The 24,420-nt window shown below is 43.4% G+C and overlaps 1 non-coding gene across 1 annotated transcript; it reads right to left on the bottom strand.

Moving 5' to 3' along the window:
- Positions 1-15,678: 15,678 nt before the first annotated feature.
- Positions 15,679-15,869, bottom strand: LOC114791370 (U2 spliceosomal RNA). The gene has a single exon (XR_003749986.1). It is a non-coding gene; the product is annotated as a U2 spliceosomal RNA (small nuclear RNA).
- Between the last annotated feature and the right edge of the window lie 8,551 nt (positions 15,870-24,420).

Here is a 24,420-nt window from a genome sequence, read left to right on the forward strand (position 1 = left end):
AACAAAAGGTGGCAAAGAAGAGGATTTTGGACTTCACGATGAGCGGCAAATTTCAAACAGGGTTGACCAGCCGTGATTGCCGAGCGTGGCCTGGTCAGGAGGCGATTTGGCCACACTCACGGAATTATCGCTCGCACCAAACCTGCTGTTACCTGTTTTATTCACACTAAGGTACGGTTTATTGCATGCGATGGTTGGTTCGCGAGGATCCATGAGGAAGTGCTGAGGTCAATCCAAGAGTGAATCAAAGCTACACCAAATGGCTTCGTTTCAGTTTTTTCTTAAATGCAGGAAAGAAGTTTCAGAATGGCCCACATATTCTATAACTGGAGTTGAAAGTGAAAGCTCGCCCCGCCCCGACCAGTGCCCGGCTTGTGAGAATAGGAAGTACATTTACTCAAACTGTTGGTTCCGGTCACACGTCAGAAGACTGGGTATATTTGTGTGCTGATGGTAGGCCAGTAGACGGAGATGTAATATAACAATTCATTGTGAAGTTACAAAAAAAAAAGAAAAGATTATAAAATGCGTGTGTACTGTAGCGCAAGCGTTCAGAGAAACCATTAGAAAGTAATAAAGTAGAACTGAAGATTAAAAACTGAGTGAAATGAAAGATTGGATGGTGGAAGCTGATCTGCCCATCTGTGACAGGTTCATGTGGAGATGTCAAACTTTGATTTGCTTTATTGCAGTTTAAACCGAGGAGCTCATATGAACCATGCCAAAAAAATAAAGCAAAAAAAAAAAGTAATAAATCTAATAATGGTAGGATGAGCACACAGGTTTCGTCAGGTAAAAATTCCAAGTAACACACAACATACTCAAACCAAATGTAATTATAATGTTGACCATTTTTGAACAAGTATTTTCATGTTAGAATGAAAATGTACTTACTACCATTGTGTCCCTGAGCAAGACACTTAACCCTGAGTGTCTCCAGGGGGAGACTGTCTCTGTAACTACTGATTGTAAGTCGCTCTGGATAAGGGCTTCTCGTAAATGCTGAAAAAGTAAAATGTAAATATATTTAACCTTTTTTCGTCTGAGCAGCAATACGAAATTGTCCTCCATCTGTAGACTTTTGCTTGTGGGAGATCATTCATTAAGTTACAGAGTTGAGCGAGACCAACCCACAGTCCTCAAGCACATCTCTACATATCAATATTATTGCCATGTTTTACACTGTTTTTACAGAGTTGCTGTTTACTGGACTTTCATTAGTTTCTTTACTGACTTGCATTTATTCATTTTCTAAAAATGTGGGTTTTTTTTAAGCCATAAACAGTGAAACAGTGTAAACAATTGTAGACAATTGAAATAAATGTGATTGAAATCAACTCATAAGGTTGAACAAAATTAAATAAAGTCTCTTTCTAGACACATAATGTCATTGTTTCATGAAAAGCAGGAAAATTCTTCAATTCACACTTCAGGTAAATCAGTATGTCTGACATAAGTTTTTTATTTTGTCTTGTTTGCTTGCATCTTGGCCATGAAACAGTGGTTTCATGTCCACTGATTCATATTGGTGATAAGACATTTGCAAAGTGCTGCAGATCATGGCTAAGTAATAAGCATTTTCATTTTTAATAGTTACCAACTGATTCCGAGTTAACCATCGGGTTATACCCGCAATGGGAACTTTTCTGAAACAGCAACGGCTCCATGTGTCTAAAGGGTCATCAGATCTGGATTTTGGGATGGATTTGGATTTTTGACAATAAACAGTCATGTAAGTACAGTCCTGGTGTGGTGTTTGGATGATGAAACGTTGAATTCGCAATCATTTATGCACCAGTTATGTCGGGCAAAAAGTTAGTGCAGACATCTGCTGAAGGCACTGATGCGAAACCTTATGCGGACATTCCGGATAGTTCCGACGAATCGCTATTTTTTCCTGTCAGTTTTGATAAGAATTGAGAACAGACAATACCTTTCACATGACTCTCTGTGAAAGGGGCGCTTCTTGAGAAAATGACTCAGGTTGCGAAAGCAGCGGAGGTGCTTTCCCACATGGCCCCGAACATCTCCAGTTCAGCAGGGCAAACGTCTTTTTCTCTGCGACCTACAGATAATGTAAAGAATGTTTCACTTTTAGTTTAATCGTTCATGAATCCACTTGACCGGGAGTCAATAGATGGTCAGAGTTTTTCATGACTTGACTGACTTAACTAACGTCCAGGTTACACGCCGGGTCAGGAATCCATGCCTAAAAACACAATGCCACAAAACATCATCGCTACACATTAGATTAAATAATATAATAAAGCATACATGATCGATGTGCAATAAAGCATACATGATCGAACAACATCAGTGTCAGTGTAAAAAAATATATAAATCTTCACAGGCCCAACTACGGTGGACTGGGCGTGATCAAATGTTACCTGGGGACAAAATAAATTAATTAATTTTGGTGTGCTAGATCAACAAAGTTTAAAGAGTTTATTGAACTATTTAACACCAAACCTCCCTGAAACCCATCACATGCTCATTTTCGCTGGAAGGGCTTTTTTTTTGTTCCAGTTTTGTATGCAGAGGGCGGTGTCAACAGTAGGGCCTGTCAAAGCTCGATGAGATAATCTTCTTACGAAGTAAATATTGTTCCAGGCCCACAATGGGTTAAATCCCTTATCAAGATCAGAGTCAGGAGCCATAATCTGCAAGTCTTTTAAAGAATCAGGATTGCCCGTGTGAAGACCAAAATTAGTTGCATGAACATACAGAACAGGCTTAGCCAGGTTCATGTTTTTCGGCTAATATCTACAATTTTCAATAAACATAATTGCATAACTGAAGCAACATGAGTCCCTTTCACACAACCTTGAAGATGATATTCCCAAATATACTGAGTATTTCTCAGCATCTACAGGGTCTCTTAGAATATTGTTGGTATCATCGTAAAGGTAACACTTCTGTCATTGGGGGCTGGGGCAGCGGTGGCCTAGCGGTTAAGGAAGTGGCCCCGTAATCAGAAGGTTGCCAAGGTGCCATTGAGGTGCCACTGAGCAAAGCACCGTCCCCACACATGGATGCCCACTGCTCACCAAAGGTGATGGTTAAAAGCAGAGGACACATTTCGTTGTGTCACCGAGTGCTGTGTTACAGTGTATCACAATGACAATCGCTTCACTTTCACATTGCTGCAGAGGAATCAGCACCCACATTACTTTAAAATAGAGATTTATTAGGACCCAATCTTATTTCTTTCACTTCACATGTACTGCAAAAAATGTACATTATTAATGAATATTCCACTTTTTCAGATCCTCTTTGTTCTATGTCGGTCCTCTAAAGGTAAAGACTGTGATGCCAGATGACATCCTCCGAACGTCCAGTATTTAAGGTAAAAAAGACACATTTATTTCTGAATTCCAACTCATTAGCCAATGTGAAAAGTGGGAAGGCTTTATATTGATCTAGTATTGGTAGTGAATACATAGGCAACATGTTTTTGCTTATGAATATGGGGACTTGGTGTATGACTGTTTGCCTTCATGCTTTTAATCACTTTTCTTTTTCTACTCATGGATGGAATTAATAAAAATGGAATGAAATGAGTGGAAATACTCTATTTATTTTTGTTCAAATAAAAATAAGTTTAAATAAGTATAAGTTTGTGATTCATTCAAAGATGTAAAGTATTTCCAGTTCAAATCTGCTGCTGAGACGATCAAATGAAGCTGTCGAAAAATGAGGAGCCCTCTACGGGACACGGGGACCCGGGGACCCGGCCCACACTCAATCCACCTGCCTAATCTCCTTGATCGTTATCACATGTAATGTTATAAATGTTCCTGAATTCCTGGCCAGCAGGAGCGTCTTTCAGTGAAGACAAGTCACTCCATTGTCCCCATGAAGGTGTTCTGGAAGATCAATGTCATTCCGTTTTAACCTGTTTGTTGTTGTAAATGGATCCTGGTATCAGACGTAGAAAGACCATATCACATATTCCGCATTAACTGTCAGCTAGAACCCTTTGGACAAGTAAGCGTTCAGGTCACCATTGTCTTGTCCTCAGGTGTAGACAGCTGTAATTAAGGACATCCCAGCGGGAAGGTTCTTTAAAATACCAAGGCATATATATCAACATTCCACCAGGAATTTTTTTATTCTTAACAGACTTAACCAGAGTATCTGAAGGTAATTTTGTCATCTTGATGTAAGTAAATCTCCTGTTTTAATAATCACCTCTAAAAGGGAAGACTTAAACAACACAGTTTAACTCCATTTTGTGAAATCAAACTGTCCACTTAGGAAGCAACACTGACTGACAATCAATTTCACATGCTCTCACGTGCAACTGGAATAGACAAATTATAGACAATTAGCAAGACGTCCCCAATAGAAGCGTGGTTCTACAGCTGGTGGACCAGAGACCACTTTTCAGTTCCTATGCTTTCAGGCTGATGTTATGGTCACTTTTGAATGCTGCCGGTGCTTTCAATCTAGAGGTAGCATGAGACGAGGGTAGCATGAGGGATAAGGGTGGTAGTAGCCTAGTGGGTAACACAGTCGCCTATGAACCAGAAGACCCGGGTTCAAACCCCACTTACTACCATTGTGTCCCTAACAATACACTTAACCCTGAGTGTCTCCAGGGGGGGACTGTCCCTGTAACTACTGATTGTAAGTTGCTCTGGATAAGGCCGTCTGGTAAATGCTGTAAATGTAAATGTAAATGTGAGATGGAGTCTACAACCCACACAAGAATATCAGGTACTGCAGGTCATCCAGGATGACATAGCTATGCTGCGTCTGTCAGCGTAGTGTCCATGGTGGCACTACCAGGAGACAGGCCATTACATCAGGAGACGTGGAGGAGGCCGCAGCAGGGCAACAGCTTTGCAGCAGGATGCTACCTCTGCCTTTAAGCAAGTAGGAATGTGAGGAGTGCTGCCATATCCCTGCAAAATGACCTCCGGGCCCGGGGAGCAGTGTGTGGGGACGGCGCTTTGCTCTGTGGCACCTCTGTGGCACCTCAGGGGCAGTGGTGGCCTAGCGGTTAAGGAAACGGCCCCATAATCAAAAGGTTGCCGGTTCGAATCCCGATCTGTCAAGGTGCCACTGAGGTGCCTCTGAGCAAAGCACCGTCCCCACACTGTCCCCCATGACACTGCCTGTCATGGCTGCCCACTGCTCACTCAGGGTGCAGAGGACAAATTTCACTGTGTGCACCGTGTGCTGTGCTGCAGGAAGATTAATGCAGCGTCATCATGAGAGCCATATAGGTACGTAGAGGCGCTTCACGGGCCTTTACTAAAGCAAATCGGGGTTTTTTTTGCACCCGGGAACCCTGATTTATCATGAAAAACAGCTATATCATTTATAGCTGTTTATCATGAAAATATGTCTGCAACCTGATACTGATATCTGGCAGTTAACCAGTAGTGTTTTGACGTGATAGAAAATGTAAAATGTCACGAACTGTCACAAGCTGTTTATTTAGTTTTTTGTACTAAATTGATCGCAACAGAGAACCAGATGAATGACACACCACAAGCTCTGCTGCTTCTCTGGATTACGCTACGTTTTTTGTTCGCCTGATGAGCATCAACAAAGCGTTGGAACTGGGGTCGGGTACGGGCTTGTTCAGCCTTGGGCTTTGTTGTCATGAGTGATTTTTTTTTGTTCGCTTGCTGGGTCCTTTGCTTGTCTTCCAAATCCGGCACCTGAATAGAAAACGGGGAAAAATAGGTCAAATAAAACACAGACCGAAAATTTCAAAAGTGACGGGAACAGCATCACTACAAACGAATAATAACCTTGTGATGGTCAGTTTAGTGCAAAGCGTGCAGCAAGTCTTCTTCTCCGCAACTGTAGAAACAACCAGAGAGACAATCAGCATCCTAATCAACATAACTAGATAAAAAAAAGCATATTCTCGTAATATCTGTCTATAGACTGATCATTTTGGTTAGGGTTGGGGTACCAGGGAGGTTAAGGGGCGTTTTCATTTCAGACCCAGTTTGGCGGGTTCCCTGGAACGTGGGCAGATGGGCAGAGCTACTTCCACAAGATGCTCTGTGGCTTGGACTTACCTATGAAGCGGAAGTCCACAAAGTCACAGGAAATAATATTTTATGATGCACACAGTAAAGAACTTATGAGATCTTTATGAAACAGCCCCAGTCTGGTCATATGCGAGAGCGTATGGAGACCGTATGGAGGCCTGCTCTGAACACTGGAAATGTCTGCGACATAAATGTTAAATGTGCCACTGAAATTGCCTTGCAGAGATGAAAGAGGAAAAAGTTGGTGGGGTTCTGGCCGCCATTGATTCGTCAGAGTTTGCAAAGTGACACAAGTGCACAGTACCGATGGCCATCTCAACACTTTGATCGAGAAGGTTAGGGAAGATTCCTCTCAGCCCCTTTGAAGCAAAAGGTCACACAAAACAAGCAGGGAGATAAAGTCTGCGAGAAAAATAAGCCACCGGAGAAAGAAATCAGCATCGGCAGAAAGAAATGTTAATGCCGCAGCTGGGATCTGTGATCCCTGTCAACGTGAAATATCTCTTAACATCATTAAGACCGGCAAGCCTCCGATTACGGCTCCGCTTCCTTACCAGCTGGGCCACCTCATCCTTACCAGCTAGGCCACCTTGTGAAGTAAGTTAGAGACCCCTACCTGCCATGTTTTAATATGGACTATGTACATTATATAATCAGCAATAGCGTCGTGCAATAATCACGTCCTGTCACAGAAGGATGGAGGATCTTCAATGTTCAATACCCACAATTCACGGCCGCTCCAACCACAGATTCGTCACGGCACCAGGGGGCGCACTGGACCCCGTTGCACCGGAAGGACACTACACCCAAGGCACCCGCCCCACACAAAAGGGGGAGAACGAGAACAGGCAGCCGCCAATTCATTGTTCGTCGTGAGCCGTCCCCTGACTGACCAAGTCTCAAGCCGACCTTCTTTGCCCCCGACTCCGACCTTGTGTCCAGCCTGGATGGTCCCACGCAGTTGATAACATAACACTCGCGCGGCTCCTTTTTTTGGATGAATTGCTTACTGAATGAACTTCGTCTTGTTTTGAAGCCACCACATTTGTCCCTTGAATAACTGATGAGATCTGTGGTTTGTGTTTCTGCCAGGTGTAAGCAGTGCAACAAAAAAAGAAAAGAAAAGCGTGCGGCTGATGAGAGCAGAAGTGTCCCATTTCACCTTGGGGACCTGGCATTGTCCCGTGATCCTGAGGGGCTGTGCCCAGCAACTCACCGCAGGCAGTTACCGAAAGATAAACACGATCATTTCTGGAGAAATTAGGACTTTATTGCTTTGACTGCAGAAATTCTTTCAACACATTTTATGCATTTCTCGAGAAGCCCATAAACAGTAAATGATCCATAATTATTTTAAGCTTGATGAAATGTAATAGGACTACACCCTGTGGGTACATTTTCGCAGCATTAGGTAAGTCATCATCCTTGAGAGCTGTTAATCATTACCACAGGCTCCTCCTTTACTTTAAACTGTGCGTTCTGGGGGACAGAATTAATTATACACCAAACAAGGACAGATCCTCTATTTACTCCAAACCCACCCCTTAACTTAGCATTATTCCACTGAGTGTCCCCTACCAGAGGGACAAAATGTTGCACAAAAAAGAAGGGGGAAAAAGTCAGCGTGAAGATGCATCAGATGACTTTACAACAACCACACACATCCAATACACTGTACAGGTGTGATTTGTGTATATATCCACTCTGTACATATATACATACATGCACATACAGTACAGGCCAAAAGTTTGGACACACCTTCTCATTCAATGTGTTTTCTTTATTTTCATGACCATTTACGTTGGTAGATTCTCACTGAAGGCATCAAAACTATGAATTAACACATGTGGAGTTATGTACTTAACAAAAAAAAAGGTGAAATAACTGAAAACATGTTTTATATTCTAGTTTCTTTGCTCTGATTACTGCTTTGCGCACTCTTGGCATTCTCTCGATGAGCTTCAAGAGGTCGTCACCTGAAATGGTTTTCGCACAGTCTTGAATATACAAAAATATAAAAGATGTTATCAGTTATTTCACCTTTTTTTGTTAAGTACATAACTTCACATGTGTTCATTCATAGTTTTGATGCCTTCAGTGAGAATCTACCAACGTAAATGGTCATGAAAATAAAGAAATCACATTCAAAGAAGGTGTGCCCAAACTTTTGGCCTGTACTGTATATACATTCTATGTGTACATACATACAGATTTTTTAGTTGTCTAAAGTTTTAATACACTTATCCATATTTATATGTACATTTTTAGGTTGTTTTCATGGTGTACTTTTGATAGCATAATTTTTTTTTTACTTTTGCTGCTCTTCTCCTGTCCACCTTCTGCCATGACTATGCACATTTTTTCAATCAGATCTTTTCAGTCACAATAACCATCTGCATATAAGCTATTATTAGCCATCTGGCATGACATTACATTCATTTTGCAGAAATGTTCAGACAAAGACATTTACAGACAGATGAGGACCAACGTTCAGTCTACAGAACAACATGGGTTTACATGTGTGTGGAGTTTGACTGTCTTGTTACCAATAAAGTAAAAAAAAACCTCTCAAGCTTGATCTACCGTTCTTTGCAGAAAACCCTGTTCCCCACGCTGAGTCATGTGGGTTTAGGTGCCGCTGGTGTGCAGCCCTTACTTCCTGTTAATGGGCATCCACTGTGAAGCCGGTCGGCTCCTCACTGACGGGCCACTAATGAGCTCAGGGGGAAGGTGGTGAGAAGAACGGACCCCTCACACTCCCCCAGAAAGTCGGCCCAAAAATGAATGCGAAAAAGAAGAGCCCAGCGACAAGATATTGGCAGGGCACACGCTTCTTTATTTTTTATATTTCGCAAGGTGGCGGAAGGGGTGGAATGCAGAGGTGCGCAGCATCAACCCATCCTCAGCAGGAGGCCTGCATGAGGACCGTATGTGTATCGTGGCACCGGCGCTGTGATCACTGCAACCCCACAACGTGGTAATCCTCCATAAACACTCCGTTTTATTCCACTTGCGTCTCATCACTCTGCTGCCTGCGTTTACAGTTCAATTCATTCCGCTTTAGGAGGCGTAGTTCACATAGAAATGATAATGAAGACCGAACAGAAGAGGAATTTCATCAAATTAATTTGCCTGCTTAGAGAGAAGCATACGTACGAATAAAGTTCACTTTACCATGGCAACTCTGGTAGCACCAGCACCTGTGAACTAAAGCCGGGTGTCATTAACCGGGCTGCTGAGCTGTCTAATAAGAGTCAAGAGAAGCAGCTGGGTGTGTGGGTGGGGACGTGAAGCACACACACACACACACACACACACACACGCACACATGCCTTCAGGGTAAATAACATGATATAGAACTAGTTTACAGAAATAATGGCCAATGCCATAATCCATCCAAGGTCAACTCTGCTTCAATTTGAAAACAATATTACATTTATTCATTTTTTTTTCATTAAAAGAACTCTCCGCACAGCATTCGGTTTATTTGGTAACCAGGAGAAGAATGGAGTGCTGCAGAAGGGTGGCCTGGATATGACTTAAGAACAACTGCACCAATTTAATTTCACGTGCCATATTTTCTGTGTTTCGATGCAAGTATTTCACTTCAATGTCAAAAGAATTATAATTATAATTAAATGAATTAATAACTATCCCATCAACTGTTAGGATGTGTTTCTTGATAGAAACCACCTCAATAAATGTAAGGTTGGAATTTGTGAAATGTAAAGGGTAACCTGTTCTTCTGTGACCTTTTACGTTGTTTTTAAGCATATTAACGATATTCAGGTGCATCCTTGAATTATCTGGGAATCCCACATAATTCTTCAGATGATGGAGGGATTCACTAATGCACCACTAATGTGCATATTGTTGAGGTTGAAATAAAAAATTCAAGATTAATTATTATTTAGCATTTCAAAGAGAGGCAGCTCAGTCGGTTGGATCTGGAATCGGTCCCCTTATGACATCATAAGGGGAATGGTTACCTACCGTTTCTCATGCTCTGTTCACCCAGAGAATTTCCCACACCTCCCCAAGAACATTATCTCCACCATCCGTCATGGCTTCCAAATGTGCAAAGCATTGCAGTTGCTCAGTGATTGGATGTAAAAATGAGCACAAATGTATTTTTTCAGATAATTTTTTCTGATAAAACAGCATCACAACTTCCTGTCTGCGCCAAACAGTGTGTTGATGATGTCATTTTCATGAATGCCTGCTTACTTCTATAGGCTGATCTCCTCCTCGTCCCGCCTCTCTCTTCCTCATTTGCGTTTAAAGCTACAGACACAAAAATGGCACATCCTTGGGAAATCTCATTGTGGGACTGATTTTTAATTGACCTCGCCATGTTCAATAATTGACACATGTATTCATTCGGTCAGTAGTTATGTATGAAGCAGATGCCTGTAATAACAAATATCTTCTTATTTTCAGATTCTTACACGGTTACACTGACACATGAGGGCTTCTGAAGCAGCAGGGGGTTTCTGATGCTGAAAAAAGAAATCCCAGTGACCCTCTTAGGATTAAATATTCATTACAATTAACAGAGGAAAAATTCCAAGCAATTCAACCCAGACCACTCAGAGGTTTAAATGATTGGCAGACCATTGGTCTGGGGTTTTATATGCTCCTGGGTGTCAAATTCTAAAACTCCCTTTCCTGCCGCACTGCAAAGATCTCTACACCACGTACGCACACGTGTAGACTAAAGCTCTGGCAACGGGGAATGAGAAAGTTGTTAACGTAAACTCTTCTGGGCCCCCTTCCCTCTGGGCCTGCCTCCAACAGAAGTCCTAGGTCGGGACCTGCTGGCTGGCATGGTCAGGCTGGATAGAGACGTTTATCTACTGGTGCATCAACCCTTTCTCCACCCAGGACATGGTAGCCCCATTCCGCTTGTCAAGGTGTCCACAAAAGCCATAGCTGACTGTCTCATATACCAGCTCAAGAATGAACAACCAAACGAAGTAACAAACTTTGCCTCACACACACACACACACACACACACACACACACACACACATACATGACAGCATCAACCGTTAACACAGGTAGAAGTGCCCGGTCATCCAGCTTTCTCTGAGACACAGCTGGTCCTCAGACTTCTCTGCAGGGATTGGACATTTTATTGAATGAACATACGGGAGGCTTATCCGGGACTTCTGGAAACCTGGGACTTCTGGGATCCTCACATCAGCTCAGACGGCAGGTCTGTGTTGAGTAATTCCAGCTGTCATGGCTGAGCAAGGGCACAATATCATCGACAAGGGACACAGAAGAAGATGTTTTCTCCAGATGTGTCCTCCAAGCTGGAGAACTTAGATCCACATGCATCCTCTCACCTCAAATCGACGATTCCTATTCATTTAAACACGATTAGCATGCTGCTTGATTGCCTGCATTAGTAATCCTGCTAAAACCACAGGTCTAATTGGGCCTAATGAGGCCCGGTGGAACCAGCCACGCTTCAGCCGCAGAAACAAGTCGTTCTTCATTCCTTTCCACAGGCACCTGCCAGCAGAGACTCGGCCGCATTCTACACTAGTCAATATTTTGGGGTTGTGTTGTGGTGGGGGAGGGGCACAGTCACAATCTCATCTCAACGATTTATCGACTGCTTCTTCTGGGCTCGAACTCGAAAAAAAAAGCATATAGGACAAAGCATTTTCTTCTGGTGAAGGTCACCACGGCGACCATCTCCCATCGCCATAGCGATTGGCCCTCGCATCCCGACAGAGTGCGGACTTCTGCAGGCCTTAAATGAACAGGCTGTCTGTGTTTGTGTGTGTGCGTGCGCAAGAGCAGCCAAAACTGTTGCTCTTTTCATTTATCCACGGCACCTCGTATGGTACAGCAGCCATCTGCTCCCTGTCCCTGAAGATCAGTGTGTCACTGTAACTGCACGCGCACAGCGCTCCAGGCGCGTCCCCGTACGGTAGAGAGGTGGACAGAGGCTCACCTCGCCGTTCAGCGCGAGGAGCGTTTTCTTTAAAGATGGCGACAATTAGAGCACCACGCGTTTGTTTTATTACACTCATTATCTGTATTCCCAGTGAGGAAGGGGGAGAACATTGTCACTCTCCCCGAAACCTCACGCTGTAACGCGTAGTGGCCCCCGGGGCATCCCTGGAGAAGGGCCACTTCCGGAACTATCCAGATTATAAATTGTGTCTCATTGCTATCCTGCTGTTCTTTACAGGCGTTGACCTTCCCTTCGGCTTTGGACTATATGGTTTTTGGATCCCCTCGCAGACGTCTCTGTGGATTCTGGTAAGGACTTGTCACCGTGTTTGCCGTTTGCTCTGAACAGTTCAGAACTGTGTGAACCAAGTGTCTGAAGAACTTGAGCCTGTGGTTTTTCTGTGGCTTTTCCTACATGGGTTACCCTCTTTTTTCTTGTGGTGTTACAGAATAAGGTCAAGTCATTGACTCATGCTTACATGGTAAAAATATCTTTCATTTTTCTTTGATCTTAAAATAAACGTACCTTTGGTATATTCTAAGTATACTTCAATGAACTGAAATGTGGACTATAATATTAATACTGTGCTGCTGTGTAACACTTGTGATACACAGCAGCACAGCACATGTTCTCTGCATTTAACCCATAACCCTGAGTGAGCAGTGGGCACCATGACAGGCGCCGGGGGAGCAGTGTGTGCAGTCTGCTTGACTAGAAGTATATACCTATTCCAGTAGTATATAGATATATATAAGTATATATAGTATATATACTTGTGTAATTGAAAGTGTACTTTTGAAAACTTCTTTTAAAATTACTTAAAGGTATACTTTTATAAAAAAAAAAATTCCAATATAGTCTGACAACATATTCAATTCAACTTCAAGTATGCTACTTTTTGCATACTTGAAGGGCAAAAATGGTTCAGGAATGGTTAGAGCTATCTGTCGACTTTGGCTAGGTGTTGACTCCTCCACATCTCATTCAAAACAAGCAAAACAAGACCCATGGAGATTCCGTCTCGGAATCTCGGAAGACTTAAAGTCCTTCTCAATATATGGTCATAATGTTATGCACATTTATTTTCCTGCACATCCTCATCAGAGTGTATTCCTAGGAAGAAGGTCGCTCTCATTACCATGACAACCAGAACAGAGGCGAGGGTGGGGCATATTTCACTCTAAATCACCCCTTAACCTGTTTGTAATTGTTTCCTAGTAGAAGAAAGAGAATGTAAATGGTCCTTATGAAGGTAACGAGTGGGCCTGACTGGGGAGTGGCAGGGAGGTGGGCCTTTGAAGCAGGTTGTGTTTTGTATGTGCGAGCGAGCGAGCGAGCGAGCGAGGAATGGGTCTGCATGGTGAGTGATTAGTGGTGCCCCCCACAGCGATGCAGAGGTACTTCACACAGCAGGCAAGCAGCATGATGCCGCTCCGCTTCGGCTTTGAAGAAACGCCCATGATTGCCTGAGCCTGAAAAGCCATTTCTTCTGCTCGCGCTCAACAAAAAACACGAAAGGAACAATAAACAGAGAAAACCGATAAAGCGATCAACTCAGTTTACTTTTTGTTTTTAATGAAGCTTTCAGGCTTATTTTTTTCCACCAAACTACTGTTCTGAGATCAGTTATGAAACTGTATGCATTGTTTCACAATTGAAAACTTTTGAAAGTGGGTATTTGTCACATGTGACACACCGCAGTGCAGCACCCATTGCACACAGTGAAACGTGGCATTTAACCCATCCCCTGAGGGAGCAGTGGGCAGCCATGACATGCGCCGGGGAAACAGCGCGTGAGGACGCTGATCCTAACCCTAACCCTAACCCGCAATGTTCCAATTGTGGGTCTGTTTCCTTACCCGCTAGGCAACAACTGCCCCACAGTAGTGGTCAGGCCACACAGTAAGTGTCAAATTTGAAATGTGACAATGTTTTAAACTTCTAGCAGACTCCGCCCACACAAGGTCCAAACTAGAACTCAAACTAACAAACTTGCAATCATTTTAAAATGAATACGTTTATGAACAGATACCAGATCATGGCAGACATAGAATTAATTTCATGGTGAAAAGACTGCAGGAAGGAGAAGATGCCCAGGTATCATAAAATCACGAGACTGACTGTTTCGTGTCTTGTCGTATATTTCTTTTCTGAATGGTCTAATCTTGTCCAGTTCAGCTTTATGCCAAGAACATTCTGCACCAAAGGGCTGTACAGACAGGTACGGTGTCGTAAAGTTGCTGTTCTGCCCTGCATGAATCCACATTTCAACTTTATCGAATTAATGCTAGCTCTGTTTAATGATGTAGTCGCACTAGTAAACTAAAAAGTTTACTTCGCAGTTTCACTTTGCCCAGTGCTTCACATTTCACCGAACCGGTTAGCAGCTACTGTTTATTTCTGCTCCCACAGAATGAACCGCGGCGCTTCGCATTTGCAAGAACAGCTCTCATTAACACTTCAGCTCGGCGCGTTCGGCTGCGCGTCGAACAATTAATTACTGCACATTCAAACAATTCACATTACATGGAGCTTTTTGCACTAATTACGGACGTTCCGTTTTGATGTGTAATTAGTCAAGACGATGAATGGCAGATTGCGGCGAAGGCTTGGCGCTCGGCGCTCAGCACGAATCGCGCGGGGGGGGGGGTCCAATCATTCCTTCCGATCTTTCGCATTGAAGGCGGAGGATAAGCACAAGCTGGAGAGCCGTAAGACGGTTAAAAGTGGTTCCAAAGCCTTGTCCGAAGGCGTGTGGTTCCCTTCAGGGGTGTCGGGCCCTCGCATCGGGGCCAATTGGAATAGCAAGATTCCCGGGAGAAGCCACGCCTGCTTCCCGCCAATGCTTTCGGAGGGAATAAGCCGCAGTTGTTACCGCGATTCCTCGTCAGCAGCTTAAATCGAGGGCTTCTGCATGATAAACAGGTGCTTAAAAGGATAAGAAGTGAGGAAAGACTTTGAATTTTCCTTCAAAATGGTCCCGTGAGAACTGTACATTTTTGAACGTGATGCATGACCTTCAGAACAGTCTGGAAGTCCAAACATGGTCTTGATCCATACAATTACATCATAAGCCTATAAGTATTCAGCACGAATCAATCCTTCTATCATATTAGGGTAATGCATATCGAACTGTAGTGGTGTACCCTGCATAGTGGGCAACCACCATTGTGTCCCTGAGCAAGGCACTTAACACTGAGTGTCTCCAGGGGGACTGTCCCTGTCCCTGCTGATTGTCGCTCTGGATAAGGGTGTCTGATAAACTGAATAAAGGTGAACAGGGACATCCTGTCTGTGGTCGGCTCCCTGGAGGTCGGCCCCACCGCAGGTGTGAACCACTGCAGACCCGTGGGAAAGGATCTTTAAAAACCACATGGGATGCTTCCTAATCAGGCCTTTTATTAATCAATCGAATATTGAGTGAAACTTGAGTGCTATTGGCTCGCGGTTGAGTGCTATTAACTTTCAGCTGAGAATTAAAGTGAAGTGATTGTCACTGTGATACACAGCACACGGTGACACAATGAAATGTGTCCTCTGCTTTTAACCATCACGTTTGGTGAGCAGTGGGCGGCCAAGACAGGCGCCCGGGGAGCAGTGTGTGGGGACGGTGGCACCTCAGTGGCACCTCGGCGGATCTGGATTCGATCCGGGGCCCCTTCCTTAACTGCTAGGCCACCACTGGCCCTTAAGAGAGGGTGCACCACTCCCAGAGGCACTGCAATGCTGGGTCGATGCTTGGAGCGGAAGGAGCAAGCCGCTTTGCCGACTCCCTGTTCTAAAAATCCGCTTAATATGTAGTCTCCAGCTGGGGGACGTCTCAGATAGTAGACTGATAAGAACAGATACTACACTGGACCTTAGCCAAACGGCCGAGAAGCTTCTTTGTTAGCGTGACAATAGCAGCATGACGCTGTTAACTTTCTCAGTTGAATTGTGTGCTTAGCTTCAGTAGTAACTGACAATCGCAGCATATTCAGGATTTTCACAGCACCGTCGATAAACGCTATAAACGCTTGCAACATCCTGGGACGTTGGGCGCAGGGGTCCGAATTCAGGCCACACCGATATCCGCCATCCGTCCCTGAGACACCGAGAGGAGGGGGGGCTTCCCACCCAGCACTGCGGGGGTATAACAGGCAGGGTCTCGACGGCAGGAACGACAACAATGGAAAAGGGCATCAGGGTCAGGACCATGATACACGTTGCCGGTCCATGTCTATGGAACGACCTGCCAATCGGTGTCAGACAGGCATCGCTGTGTTTAAATCTCGTTTAAAAACTCACTTTTTGACGTGGTTCTTATACGGTGTTCTTACGCAGTGTTTCATGTGGTTTATTAGGCAGGCCTTTCTTAACTCTTTTAATATGCTGTCACAAATGTTTCCTGTTTTATTTGACCCCTTGTTTAATTCAAGTTGCTGCATGTTTCTCTCTTATTTTATTTTATTCTGTTTTCCTTTTATTCTTTCTTTTTTATGTCTGTCCCGATCCTGGTCATTTTTTATTTTAATGTACAGCACTTTGGTCAGCTCCTTTGTTGTGTTAAAGTGCTTTATTAATAAATAGTTTATGGTATGGTATGGTATACCATACAAAATAAATTATGTAATCAACTATTCAACCCCATCTGTTTAAATATCCTTCATAAGTCTTTTGTCGTACAGAACAAAACCAAACAGGTGGAGGAGTCACATTATCTTGGGGTGTCACACCTTCTGTGTCCCATCTATGTTGCCACATGGTTTAAAGTCATTTCTTTTTAGGATCGATAAATGTGAGTTATCACCCAGGCTCCGACCTCCAGAAACGTCCTCCTGACAGAACATCCGACAGTTTCCATTATCTCCTGGCCATTACCGAGCCTTTTATTGTAATGTGGGTGCAGGGCTCCCTCCTCCGGTGACTCTTTAACCCGATAAGACGTTGGTTATGATGGCTGTGAAGCGGGTGACCATGATGGATTCCTAGTGAACAATGGATTCTGGGCCGGTGAAATACCGGTAGTTGGACAAGGGCTTCCCTCAGGGTAGAAATCAACTGAGCTCCCACATTCTACGCCCAATTTCTCCGATTACGTTCCGAACATGGCTTCACGTATTTCAGCAGATCTCAGACTGTCCAGAGGGAATTATGAATAATTCCTTGTTGGGTGTGGTTGAAATCCTGCAGACTGGGTGATAAACGGTGAATCCCACTCCTAATGGTGCGCAGGGTCGTCTTCCCTGTGTTCGGCCTTAATATGAACAGGGGCTTTATTGATCTGCGCCGGATTGATGGTCCATCAGCCAGTTAACAGCACCTCAGTCCAGATGCCTCTTCCAGAGCTCCTCGGCTAGATCCTTCATTTAACTGTGAAAAATGAAAGTATTTCTGCAGTGGGCCGGACAGTTGTGCCAATCAATTCAATTAAAAAGACAGAACCATATGGATCCACAACTAGAACCACAAAAAAAGATGCCGAATCATAAACCCCCCCTTTTGGATTTTTCTTTTCAGAAATTCTGCCTATTTGTTCTGTTCTCTTATCTACCAAATAACATTGTCTGTCCCAACCTGGCCAATTTCATGCATTTTACACAGACACACACACACACATACACACACTGTCTCTACCGGAATATATAAAGAACTTTATTTTTGTTGCTGTGACATATATTTGTCCTGTTATATTAAACGGAGAATTTCATTCCACTGGTATGAAGGGTGTAACATCTTGAGGTCATGAATGGTGCTTTCGGGTAGGGGTCTTGGTGTGCAAGTGAATTTGCCCTCCATTTACCTGCACTGTGTTACCAAGAAGCCACGCTGTGAAGATAAAAGGCAATAAAATAAAATGACTGGGTTACAGTAAGAAATTAGGATGCCTGGAGGGCTTCAAGCTCAGCAATCTTCCCGCTAAAAGCCCGATCAGGCCCTCGCCACGCCCTGCTGTAGCCGACAGCCAGTATGTTTCTTTGTCCATCTGCAAACGACCTCAAGTGCTGTCATATTTTACAGAATATTCACAGAATATTTTACAATTTGTGACCAGTGAGGGACCCTTTTTTAATATACTCATTTTCTAAATGACAGTAAAACTGTGGTATAACTGCAGGGTTGTGTTTAGAGGTTATTAATGGTGTTTTTTTTTCAGTCAAGTTGTATCATTTCGTAATGGAGGTTAGAGAACATCGGTGTTTCACGTTGATGCCATCTTTAGGAAACATGTGACAGCATCCGCAGCTCTGTTGTGTTCGGAGTTTGCTGTGGAGCGTGTTGTAACCTCGCACTGCACCTCGTATACTTCGAGCCTCCAGTACTGCTCGCCTGGTCCCTCCATCTCTGAAGGTAAAAGGAAGACGCTCATCTAGACTCTTCTCCGTCTTGGCCCCTCGGTGGTGGAATTAACTTCCCCTCGAGGTCAGAACAGCTCAGTCACTGAGCACTTTCAAATGGCAGCTCAACACCTTCATATTTAGATGAACTTGTAACCTTCTTATTGTCTAACTTGTGTACAGAATCTACAACAGAGAGAATAAAAAGATTGTATTCATAGTTGGGGGTCCTAATGAACCAGAGTTGACTTAGGTTGTAAGTCGCTCTGGATAAGGGCGTCTTCCAAATGCCTTAAATGTAAATGTAATGTAAATGTGCTGTGTGTGGGGTATACACTTCATATGCATGATGATCATCGAGATGCTTCTGATAATCCACTCCAGCACCGGGGCAGTGGTGTTCTAGCTGGTAGCTGAAAACCGGCAAGGTGCCGTCCCCACACGAGGACAAATCACAATGACGTTCATGTTTGTTCCCTTTCACCAGTGGAGGCCAACATGCCTAATTACTAATGAAAGGCAAGAGGTAAATATATTTTTTAATATTTTTTGTAAACTCATTTCATTGAACACAACAGTATTGTTGTGGAGGCTGCAACTCTTTTGTGCATCTTACGTAAGTGCAAAGATGTTATTAATTATCAGTTGCAATCTTCCTTTGTATAAATTGTTGTACGTATTGTTTCGTGTCCTTTCCGGGGCCAAAAGCGCAGCGTGTTTACACAAATAAAAAGGATGAATTGCTCGTCTACGCGTGAAAGAAATGAAAGGACAAAATCTCCAGTGGAATTTAATTGGAGAGATGTCATTAACTGCGAATCCTTTGTTCGGGCTCTGAGCATAACTTTCAGCTTTTATTGCTTCCGAGAATACAAAATTATTAATGGGAAAGCAACACGACAAAAAAAAAAAAAAAAAGAGAAGGAATGCGGAGGAAAAAGAGACGGCCTATTAAGCCAAACCACTGTCGCTGCTGTGATTATTTCTCACTGCTGGGCTGAAGCTGGTCTTGTTTGTGTCCCTGAATGCCGCTGGGTTTTTTTTTTTTTTTTTTTTGTCAACGTCAGTTGAAGGTGTTTTTTGATCTCTATCGCCCTCACACTCGTCCCCTTCCCACCCGCATCCGGCATTGCCACGCGTCGGCATTCCCCGTTGGGTTTGGGGGTGGGGGTAAAGGTCAACTGGTTGGTTGCTTGTGAGTGAAGCTGACGACGCAACGTGAACGATGGCCTGGGGTGCGTTGCATTGACACTTATCTGGAGTGACATTGAGCAAGAAGCTTGTCCACTGAAAAAAGAAAACACTGGCGCTAAACTAAAAAAAAATTACTCAAAATTGAATTAAATTGTCAGACCTAATATTTTAGCATTGACGTAATTGGTTTATGTACTTTTGACAGAATTTAAAATTTTTTCAATTTTATGCCAGTGTGGGAAAGGCTCTACAATGAGATGGAAAATAGCGATTAATGCTATTTGTGATGATGTGATGTTGGCAAATGGCCCAAGTCACATCAAATGATTAACGATTCCATAATTTACGACCAAGTTGACTACATAATATGTACTGTTGCTGACTGCGGCACTTCCATCCTGTTCAACAGTCACGTTATGAACATACAAAATATAATGACCCTTTTTTTCCCCTTAAATGTCCTCTTAGTACATTTCCTACTTATATTAACATTATAATAACAGTACCTATAATGATAACGCTAGATGAGATGTTAAAGACATTTAGTCTTCTTATACCTTAGAGACCGAACAGCTACAGCAGAATAACAACAGAAAAACAACAGATTTTTTCTCCTGAATTCCCAGAACAGCTCTTTTAATTATGCAATCAGATCATAAAAATTTCAAGGAAAAACTGTAAAATAGAAGTTTATATCAGTTGAATTCACAGAAGACCTCTTAGTTATGGTGCAAAATGTGGGATATGGAATCCAACTCAGCGGCAAAGAGAGGGCATCTGTGATTGTGTTGGGTTAATCTGACTCCATTCATTATTAGTAACGTATTTAAACTCATCTGATGTTACCTGGACATACAGAGGCACGGCACGACAGACGTTACAGGAGTGAACAGCTCCTAATTTATTAACACACATTACTGCTGCATGTAAATATTGTTTGTAAAAATGGTAGCAATGTTATGGAAAAACCCAAACTAAAAGAAACGAGAAAGAGGAAGAGGGAAAGAGAGAGAGTAGGGAGTCAAGCCCCAGAGAGGCAGCCTGGACCTTAGAGAAGCAGGGGGGTCCTGCCCAGAAGGACCCAGAAGCCTTCAGCAGCTGAGGGGGAAAGAACACCCCAAATTATGTCTGAACACTTCCTTTAAACTGGGCACGTGACTTCAAAAAAGGTCTTCTTCTGGGCAAGGATGGTTGTGGCTTAATGGGTAACACACTCGCCTATGAACCAGAACAACAAGGTTCAAACCCCACTTACTACCATTGTGTCCCTGAGCAAGACACTTAACCCTGAGTGTCTCCAGGGGGGGACAATCCCTGTAACTACTGATTGTAGTTTGGTAAATGCTGTAAATGTAAAAGAGAAACCTAAGAAGGAAAAACTGTAAAATTGTAAGGGTTACTCTTTTTAATTGGAAAGCCATTGTGTCTCGATTTGCTGAGACCCTGTCTTTCTCCAGTTCTGGCTGTTCGACTATGATGAACTGTTGTACCAGGTCACTCTTTGTTTCTCGTTAAATAGTAAAGTGACAATGTTGTGCACCTGCGCTTCCTGCTTTTCACATGGCATGACAAAAAATTTATAGCATCAGAATTTATCTGCTAAATTCATAGTACTTGATATTAGGTAGTACTTGATATTGATAGTATTTGATACAAGGTATTTGATAATTCTTTTGTACAAAAAAGTATAATAACAGTATTCTTCTGAAAATGGACAATTTTGAAAATTGAAATTTTTTACACGTAATTGGAAATATATGTATTTTACGATTTTTTTGCTTTTTGTTTTTTTCGCCATAGTGGTGAGTAATCAACACAACCTTAGCAGCCACACACAGCTTCACAACACGACCCTACACACCAACTATCCAGAAGATACAGGCGAGGTCAGGATCTCTCCAGGGCTGCTGAAAAGGGCTTCAGAGAAAGAACTGGGTGGGTGGCATCTGGGCTGGTTCACTGCTGAGTACTCTGGGGATGCTGTGGACCTATCATAACCATCCGTCATTTGACAATCCCACAGAGTCTAAACTCCAAGTCCTATGAAACAGAACAGTAATGGTAACGTCCAGCAGAAAATGAATGAACGTTTAATTTGTAGGAATGGGAGCATATTTGCCATTTGTGGGTCCACATTGTGAAGTCACATTTTTATGTTAGCAGCCACACTGCTCCAATGAAAATGATTGAATGGGCCAGTAATCTGCTTAGTACAGAGGTTACCTGGTGGGGTTGCTGTATCTTCTGGTCAGGACCAGATGGTACATGACCACCATGGAATAATCTGAGGTCTGGTGTCCAGGTCACTGCCTGCTGGTTATGTCCCTCTTTATATATATATATATATATATATATATATATATATACACACACACACACACACACACACACACACACACACACACACACACACACACACACACACACATGCTGCGTTGACAATAAACCAATCTTGAATCTTGAATCTTGAACAAATGAACCTCATGTTCATAAATGGCTGCTATGACCGTATTGACCACTAAACAACCATCAAACTTTTTATTTGTCACGGACATGGTCGGACTTCCTGTTAATTAGTCTATTTAGAAGTAGTGAATGGTCAGACAGTCGTCATGGCAACTGACATGAACTTTGTTAACGAAGTAGATCTGCTTCGGTTTTCTTTATGTTGATGTATTTGTATTACATTTTTAAAATTGTGCATAAGCTTTGAATGCAGTCATCAGGCCAGAGTGTCTCTGCAGACATTATGGAAAAATTGTGCCGCAATCAGCCCAAAAACAAGTTTGGTGTAATATGAAGAAGGAAAGAATATAGAGTGCTGATTTATTTGTTCTCCTGTAAAGAGTGTATTTCAGCACAATTTCAGATTAACCAGATGGGATATAACACATACGAGAGAGAGGGAGAGAAGGTTATATGTGAGGTCGGCCGGTGTGCACCGGCAGCAGGAGCTGACTGCGTGGGAGGACATGGATGGTCCTCTGAACAGCTGGCTAAAAAAAAATACCTCACGCTGAATCGTTCTTAAGAACCGCTGGCCTGGCAAAATGTGAACGCGCGCTAAATGGCAGACGTTCTGGCCTGAAGCATGACGTTGTCGCAAATACGACTGGTGAGACCAGCTATCCGCTTTTAAATGACACCGATTTAACAGTCATCTCACATTATCAGCACAAACTTCCACCTCACAAGCACCCTGAAGCGCTGGTTTTTCCCCAAAGGTGGTATTTTATGTGCCCATCAAAACTACTGGGCCAAAACGTAAAGAAGGAAACAGGCATGATGTAATCCTCTGATCCTTTTTTGTGAGCAGAAGCTTGACCTTTGACCCGCTGCCTTGGTCAGTGTTCGGTAATCTTTTCTTGTTTTACTTGCCCCTTCCGTAGTTCTCCTGTTTCAGACCGATGGCCGAATTTCTAATCCTTGTCTCTCGCCAAGGAGGAGGTGCCCGTATGATGAATTCAGCCGTGCTTTATTCACACAGCCAGAGAAAACGATCTCATGAAGCAGAGCGCCCCCTACAGTGAAAGATGTGGAATCGATTCTTGCGCTATTGCTTCATCAGGTCACAATATAAACAGGATTGCAGCAACCCTGATCACAAACCTCACAATGTTCTCCTGCAGATCTTTGGTCCCCCATCCAGCTAGCATTCACTGTGTCAAAGACACTCAGATCCTTTCACTTGGAGGTTTTACCTGGTCTGATCACATTCAAGAACAATGCAGCCCATCCATCGCCAGGTGCCATGGTAACAAGATAATCACAAAGTTATTCACATCACCGGTGGTTATGGAACCTGCAAAGAAACCATGACTCTACCAGAAGAGGAAATATCTTCAACATGTGTAGAAGAGATTTAGGGAAAGTCTCGTAAGGATGGGACTGCCTGTTGTGGTGATGAATGCTGAGCAGGTTGTGAGCAGAAGTGGCTGTGAAAGTCCATGACACCTTCGATTGTGTGTCGGCGCGAGATTAACGTCACTGACCTTATCTGGTGGCGCTGTGGAAGACCCATCTCTCCGTCCAGGCTGCCGCCCCTCTCCGTATCTGACACCAAAACTGATCAGTGACGGGACAGAAGGCTGGATTCAGGCCACGCCCCCGATGATCGCCGCTGGAGATCCTTCATCAGGTTTGCCTAAAACCAAATAAAACCATCATTTATGGGTTTTATACTAATGATGACATCATAATACTGACATTTCAGTCCTGCTCGGGATTTTGCAGGACACTTATCAACAGACATTGAAGCAATAAGCCTGACCTCCATCAGCCCTGCAGAGGGCAAATTCAGGGCAGTGTAGTACGTTCCTGCGGATCCGGAGAGATGGGTTCTGGAGTTGGGGAATGACCGTCTCAATATCATTCAGAGTTTAATAGTCTGGGTTTTAACCATATATAGGCCCAAGATGCCGAACTAGGAAAGCGCCACTTACAGGTGTGGAGGAGAGTTTTTTTAGAACATGAAAGTCGGTTTTGCAGAAAAGCGTTCTTGTGTGGACGGGGCCTGAGACAGTTGTTTTTATTTGTTCAGATCACCCACCCTGCCTTCACGCTGTGCATCATGCAATGCTCATTAGTCCAGAATATAGGCAATTGAGATGCAGCTTGAGATCTTTTTTTTTAGAAACCCCTCACAGCAGGAGTTTGCGACCCAACCTGAGCACCTACAGAAATTGGAACGGCTGCAGACAGAGTCAAGAAGCAGGAAGAAGGTAAATGATTCCCTCGCTCAGAAATGGACAAGCCGCCGAGTGGCCGACTCTTAGCCCAGACTTCTCATCATCCTTCCTCTCAGAAGCGAATTGATTCAGAAACAACAAAAGGAAACATCAGCCCACAACCTCGGTTGTTTCCAACATGAAGCAAGGATAATTTCACCAAATACCATGATCTTCTGAACTGCGTTGATTGGAAC

This window comes from Denticeps clupeoides, chromosome 5, assembly GCF_900700375.1.
Source record: "Denticeps clupeoides chromosome 5, fDenClu1.1, whole genome shotgun sequence".
Lineage (NCBI taxonomy): Eukaryota > Metazoa > Chordata > Actinopteri > Clupeiformes > Denticipitidae > Denticeps > Denticeps clupeoides.